We start from the raw sequence: 5,771 nt of genomic DNA on the forward strand, positions 1-5,771 counted from the left end.
ATTCCATGACTAATAGAGTAGCAGTAGTAGTAAAATCACCAAGGCCGCCGCGGACTCGCAAGCTCACCTAAGTTCAATGGAAGCGGCGTCCGTCCTTGCAGTACTCCATTCCTTAGCACCACCAAGTCCTCCTCCAACAGCTGCAGAAACCAGGATGACAAATCCAAAATCAGCTCACCTGCTCGGTCAGAAAGAAGAAACAAAGAAGCAAGCGAAAATCCAAGAACAAGGCGAACCTGGGCTGCCGTGGGCGAGCGAGCAGGAGACGGAGACCAGCAACAGAAGCACAAGAAGCGGCGGCGGCACCGCCGGGGAGGGGAGCTGAGGTTCACCATCTTCCTGACAACCGCCGCCGCCTCCGTCCCCGCAGACGAGGCGGACATGGCCCCGCCGTCTTGGATGGCCTGCACGCGCCGCCTGCGAGGTGGCCATGGCGTCGATCTAGGGTTTCAGCGTGGAGAGAAGGAGATGGTGGAGTCGAAGGAGGAGGTCACCGGCGGGTATGAAGTAGAGGATGTCGCCGGGCCGTCGAGGAGAGGGGGAGGAGGTCACTGGCGGGGCTGGGGCTGGGGTTGGGGGTGGAGATCGGCGGCGGGGCCGGGTTTGGGGTTGCGGGAGAAGGAGGGTGGCGCGAGGATGGACCTGGGGGACCGAGGGGAGGGGGAAGTGGGTGAGTGGGGGTGGCGGCGGGTGGGGATCTGGGGGATCGAGGGGAGGGTGGGTGGGTGGGTTAGGGTTTTTTGATTCTCGGAAGAAGCTCCACCGTTGGATGGGTGCGTGATGGATGGCCCAGATTGCGTCCAACTTGGTGATCCGCGTGAAAGCGGTTCCTCGCGTCTAATTGGCCGGCTGTCTCGCACTTGAATCTCAAAAGTTTAGACCCAAAACTTTGATTTTTTTAAACATAAGAATGGCATAGTTTGTCAAAATGATCTCGTTTTTTTCATAAGTGCATATCATAGAATGATAAACGATGGTATAGTTCGACGGCTTTCATTTTCTTTGCAGAAAAATATGATTTTTCATTTTTCGAGTGCATAAAAGGTTTTTTTTTGTGAAGAAGCTACCAAATATTTGTTCCAAAATAGCACAACTCCATTTTTCAAAAATATTAGACCACATTTTATGTAAAATTGACCAAGTAGTTACATGTCAAAAGCTTTTGATCCAGCTCTTATAAAAAAACAAATTTCACCCATTCACTAGGAAGAGGGGCAAATTTGAATGACAATTGTCTCATAGTTTGTTCAAATGTCTTATATTGTGCACAAGGGTGCATATTGGAATGGCAAACAATGTTGCATAAGAAAGTTTTCATTTTCTTTGGACGAAAAAATCATTTTCCATTTTTCGAGTGCCTAAAATGAGTTTTTTTTGTGAAGGACCTATCAAATAATTGTTGCAAAATTGGACCAAATCAATTTTCTAAAATAATAGGACATATTTAATGCACATTTGAACAAATGGTTGGGTGTTAAACGCTTTTATCCACCTCTCGTGAAAAAGACAAATTTCCGCCGATTCAGTTGGAAGCGGGTCAAATTTGAACTGTAGCTACCTCATAGTTTACTCTTTATTTTCTCTAAAAATCATTTCTAGATACATAAGTATCTATTTAATTAGAGAAACACCAAAAAAATTCCAAGATTCAACCACTAGGTAGGAACGCTCATTCCCGCCGTTTTGACCGCATTTTGAAACGGGCATAAAAAATTCAAAAACAAATCAAAAAAATGGAAAACCTTCGCATTGTGTCATTATATGTGACCAAGTTACCAGCAAAAATTATAAACTTGTAATACTGCAATTATTTTCAAAAAGTGTTCTCAGAAACGAGCTATCAAGTGTGAAGATGAATGACTTTCAACCCAAATGCTCAATCTTATGGCCACATTCATGGCATAGTTTGTTAAAATGATCTCATATTATGAACAAGGGTGCATATTGGAATGGCAAACAATGTTGCCTAAGGAAGTTTCATTTTCTTTGGACGAAAAAACCATTTTCCATTTTTCGAGTGCCCAAAAGGAGGTTTTTTTGTGAAGGACCTCCAAAATAATTGTTGCAAAATTGGACCAAATCATTTTTATAAAATACTAGGCCATATTTAATGCACAATCGATAAATGGTTGGGTGTAAAATATTTTGATCCACCTCTCGTGAAAAAGACAAATTTCTGCCGATTCAGTTGGAAGCGGGTCAAATTTGAACTGCAGCTGCCTCATAGTTTGCTATTTATTTTTTCCAAAAATCATTTCTAGGTACATAAGTATCTTTTTAATCAGAGAAACACCAACAAAATTCCAAGATTCCACCACTAGCTAGGAACGGTCATTCCCACTGTTTTGACCGCATTTTGAAACTGGCATAAAAAATTCAAAAAAATCAAAAAATTGGGAAACCTTCGCATTGTGTCATCATATGTGGCCAAGTTCCTAGGAAAAATAACAAACTTGTAATATGGCAATTATTATAAAAAAGTGTTCTCAGAAACGAGCTATCATGTGTGGAGATCAATGGCTTTCAAGCCAAATGATCAATCTTATGGCCACATTCATGGCATAGTTTGTTCAAATGATCTCATATTGTGCACAAGAGTGCATATTGGAATGGCAAACAATGTTGTCTAAGGAAGTTTTCATTTTCGTTGGACGAAAAAACCATTTTCCATTTTTCGAGTGCCCGAAAGGAGGTTTTTTTGTGAAGGAACTACCAAATAATTGTTGCAAAATTGGACCAAATAATTTTTATAAAATATTAGGCCATATTTAATGCACAAATGACAAAATGGTTGGGCGTAAAATATTTTGATCCACCTCTCGTGAAAAAGACAAATTTCCGCCGATTCAGCTGGAAGCGGGTCAAATTTGAACTACAGCTGCCTTATAGTTTGCCATTTATTTTTTCCAAAAATCATTTCTAGTTACATAAGGACCTATTTAATCAGAGAAACACCAACAAAATTCCAAGATTCAACCACTAGCTAGGAATGGTCATTCCCGCCGTTTTGACCGCATTTTGAAACGGGCATAAAAAATTCAAAAAAAATCAAAAAATTGGGAAACCTTCGCATTGTGTCATCATATGTGGCCAAGTTCCTTGGAAAAATAACAAACTTGTAATACGACAATTATTATAAAAAAAGTGTTCTCAGAAACGAGCTATCATGTGTGGAGATCAATGGCTTTCAAGCCAAATGATCAATCTTATGGCCACATTCATGGCATAGTTTGTTAAAATGATCTCATATTGTGCACAAGAGTGCATATTGGAATGGCAAACAATGTTGTCTAAGGAAGTTTTCATTTTCGTTGGACGAAAAAACCATTTTCCATTTTTCGAGTGCCCGAAAGGAGGTTTTTTGTGAAGGAACTACCAAATAATTGTTGCAAAATTGGACTAAATCATTTTTATAAAATACTAGGCCATATTTAATGCACAATTGACAAAATGGTTGGGTGTAAAATATTTTGATCCACCTCTCGTGAAAAAGACAAATTTCCGCCAATTCAGATGGAAGCGGGTCAAATTTGAACTGCAGCTGCCTCATAGTTTGCTATTTATTTTTTCCAAAAATCATTTCTAGTTACATAAGGACCTATTTAATCATAAATACATGGTTTGGTGGCGATACGTCAAGGTTTGGGCGGTGGCCGAGGGCCCCAACTCTAGAGCGCGTAAACTCGCATGCCCGTCGCGTGGTCACCGCGTGATCGTAATGTTGCCATGTGTTCTGGGCGGCCTAGGCATGTCTAGTGGGTTGGGCACTCCCCAGGTTGGTGCTAGAAAGAAAATTACAACATAAGATTCTCACGAGGAGACCGATCGATGCTCAAACACACTGGTAGAAAAAGGGCCTATAGTCCCGGTTCGTAAGGGCCTTTAGTCCCGGTTCCTGAACCGGGACTAAAGTGTCGGTACTAATGCCCTGACCCTTTAGTCTCGGTTCAATCCAGAACCGGGACTAAAGGGCGCGGCCACGTGGAGCTCCACCTTTAGTCCCGGTTGGTAACACCAATCGGGACTAAAGGAAATTTTATGATTTTTTTTTTGAATTTTTTTTTTGAATTTTTTTTATTTTCAAACTTCTGAATTATTTTAACAACTAGTCTGTAATCACCACCCCTCATAACTTCTCAATTTATCCTCTAATCACCCCTCATCATTCCAAATCATCTAACTTCCCGAACGGTCACCAATCCCTCTCACTACTCCAGCCCGAGCACGCTTAACTTTCGGGTTCTATTCTCCTTCGTTTCCAAATTTGCACTTGTTGTTTTCCTGACAATAGTAAGATGTCAATCCTATTAACCTTCAGGAATTTTGCTTGAGCATGAAGTGACACATTTCACTGTTTGAGTTTGAAACTATTGTTTTAAAAAACAATAATTATTTAGTAACACTAATATTTCTTGAATAATTAGTTTGACCATTGTTTGACCACAGTTTGACCAGATTTGACCAAAATTGAAATAACTAAAATAATTATGTAGTAACACTAATATTCTAGAATAATTAGTTTGACCATTGTTTGACCACAGTTTGCCCACTATTTGAGTTTTTTTCGATTTTTTCCACTCTAGATCTTAAAAGCAACGTAACTTTTTTTCTATTAGGTTTTGAGGATTTTGAAAATGTTTAACGGGGTTCCCCCGATTAAATTTGGATGTAACTTTTCGAGTAGATGATTTTTCATATAAAAAACTTTTTCATCCGAGTTAGTATGCAAAAGTTATGCCCATTTTTACAAATTTTAGAGAGATTTTGCAAATAAAGTCAAAATTCACATTTGCAAATTTTCCCAACAACTACACCACATATCACATGAGAAACTTATTTTCTTTTATTTTTTTGACATTCCCATTATTTTCTTTTATTTTTTTTAAAACTGAAAAGGCGATCCACGGGGGGGGGGGGGGGGGCGGTAGAGTTTGAAAATGGGACCTTTAGTACCGGTTCGTGGCACGAACCGAGACTAAAGGTCTCAACCCCATTAGTCCCGGTCCGTGCCTCAAACCGGGACTAAAGGTCTAATCTTTAGTCCCGGTTTGAGGCACGAACCGAGACTAAAGGTCATCGCACCCTTTAGTACCGGTTCATGTCTTAAACCGGGACTAAAGGGCCCGAGTGAACCGGGACTAATGCCTTAGCCGCACGAACCGGGACCAATGCTCACATTAGTCCCGGTTCTAGACGGAACCGGGACTAATGGGCTGAGCCGGCCTGGACCATAGCCCTGTTTTCTACTAGTGACATGAATTAGCAGCCAAGTGTTTGATTAGCGGTACGGGAAATGCACATGGCCAATGGGAGTGAGTTTTGGATGACGATGATCATCTACTAAGAAGAATGTCTTCACAAATTTTTAGCTCAAAAGGAGGATCCTAGGTGGTACTTGCTTTGCAAAGTACCACGCTGGACAAAAATATGAATGTTGAAGCTGGGCTCAAAATAATGAATGGAGTGAGCTGAAATTTTGTGGAGGATGGTTATTTGGACATAGGAAAGCATTGTAGAAAATTGATACCATTTGGACATGCCAAAGTAGTACTTCCTTCACAATGCTCTTCTATGGACAGAAACTTGGGAAAGCTAGTGAGAGAGATTGGATGAATGAAATGAGCTCAAAATTGGTGTAGCTAAGTTACTTAGGTATGGTCATGCGCTGGTAAATTTTCAGATCATTTGGGTAAGCCTAGCTAGTACTTACTTCACAAAGCTTCTCTCGAGGTAGAAACTTTGGAAATTTCCCGAGAAAGATTTACTAGGAA

Source organism: Triticum aestivum, chromosome 7A, assembly GCF_018294505.1.
Source record: "Triticum aestivum cultivar Chinese Spring chromosome 7A, IWGSC CS RefSeq v2.1, whole genome shotgun sequence".
Classification (NCBI taxonomy): domain Eukaryota; kingdom Viridiplantae; phylum Streptophyta; class Magnoliopsida; order Poales; family Poaceae; genus Triticum; species Triticum aestivum.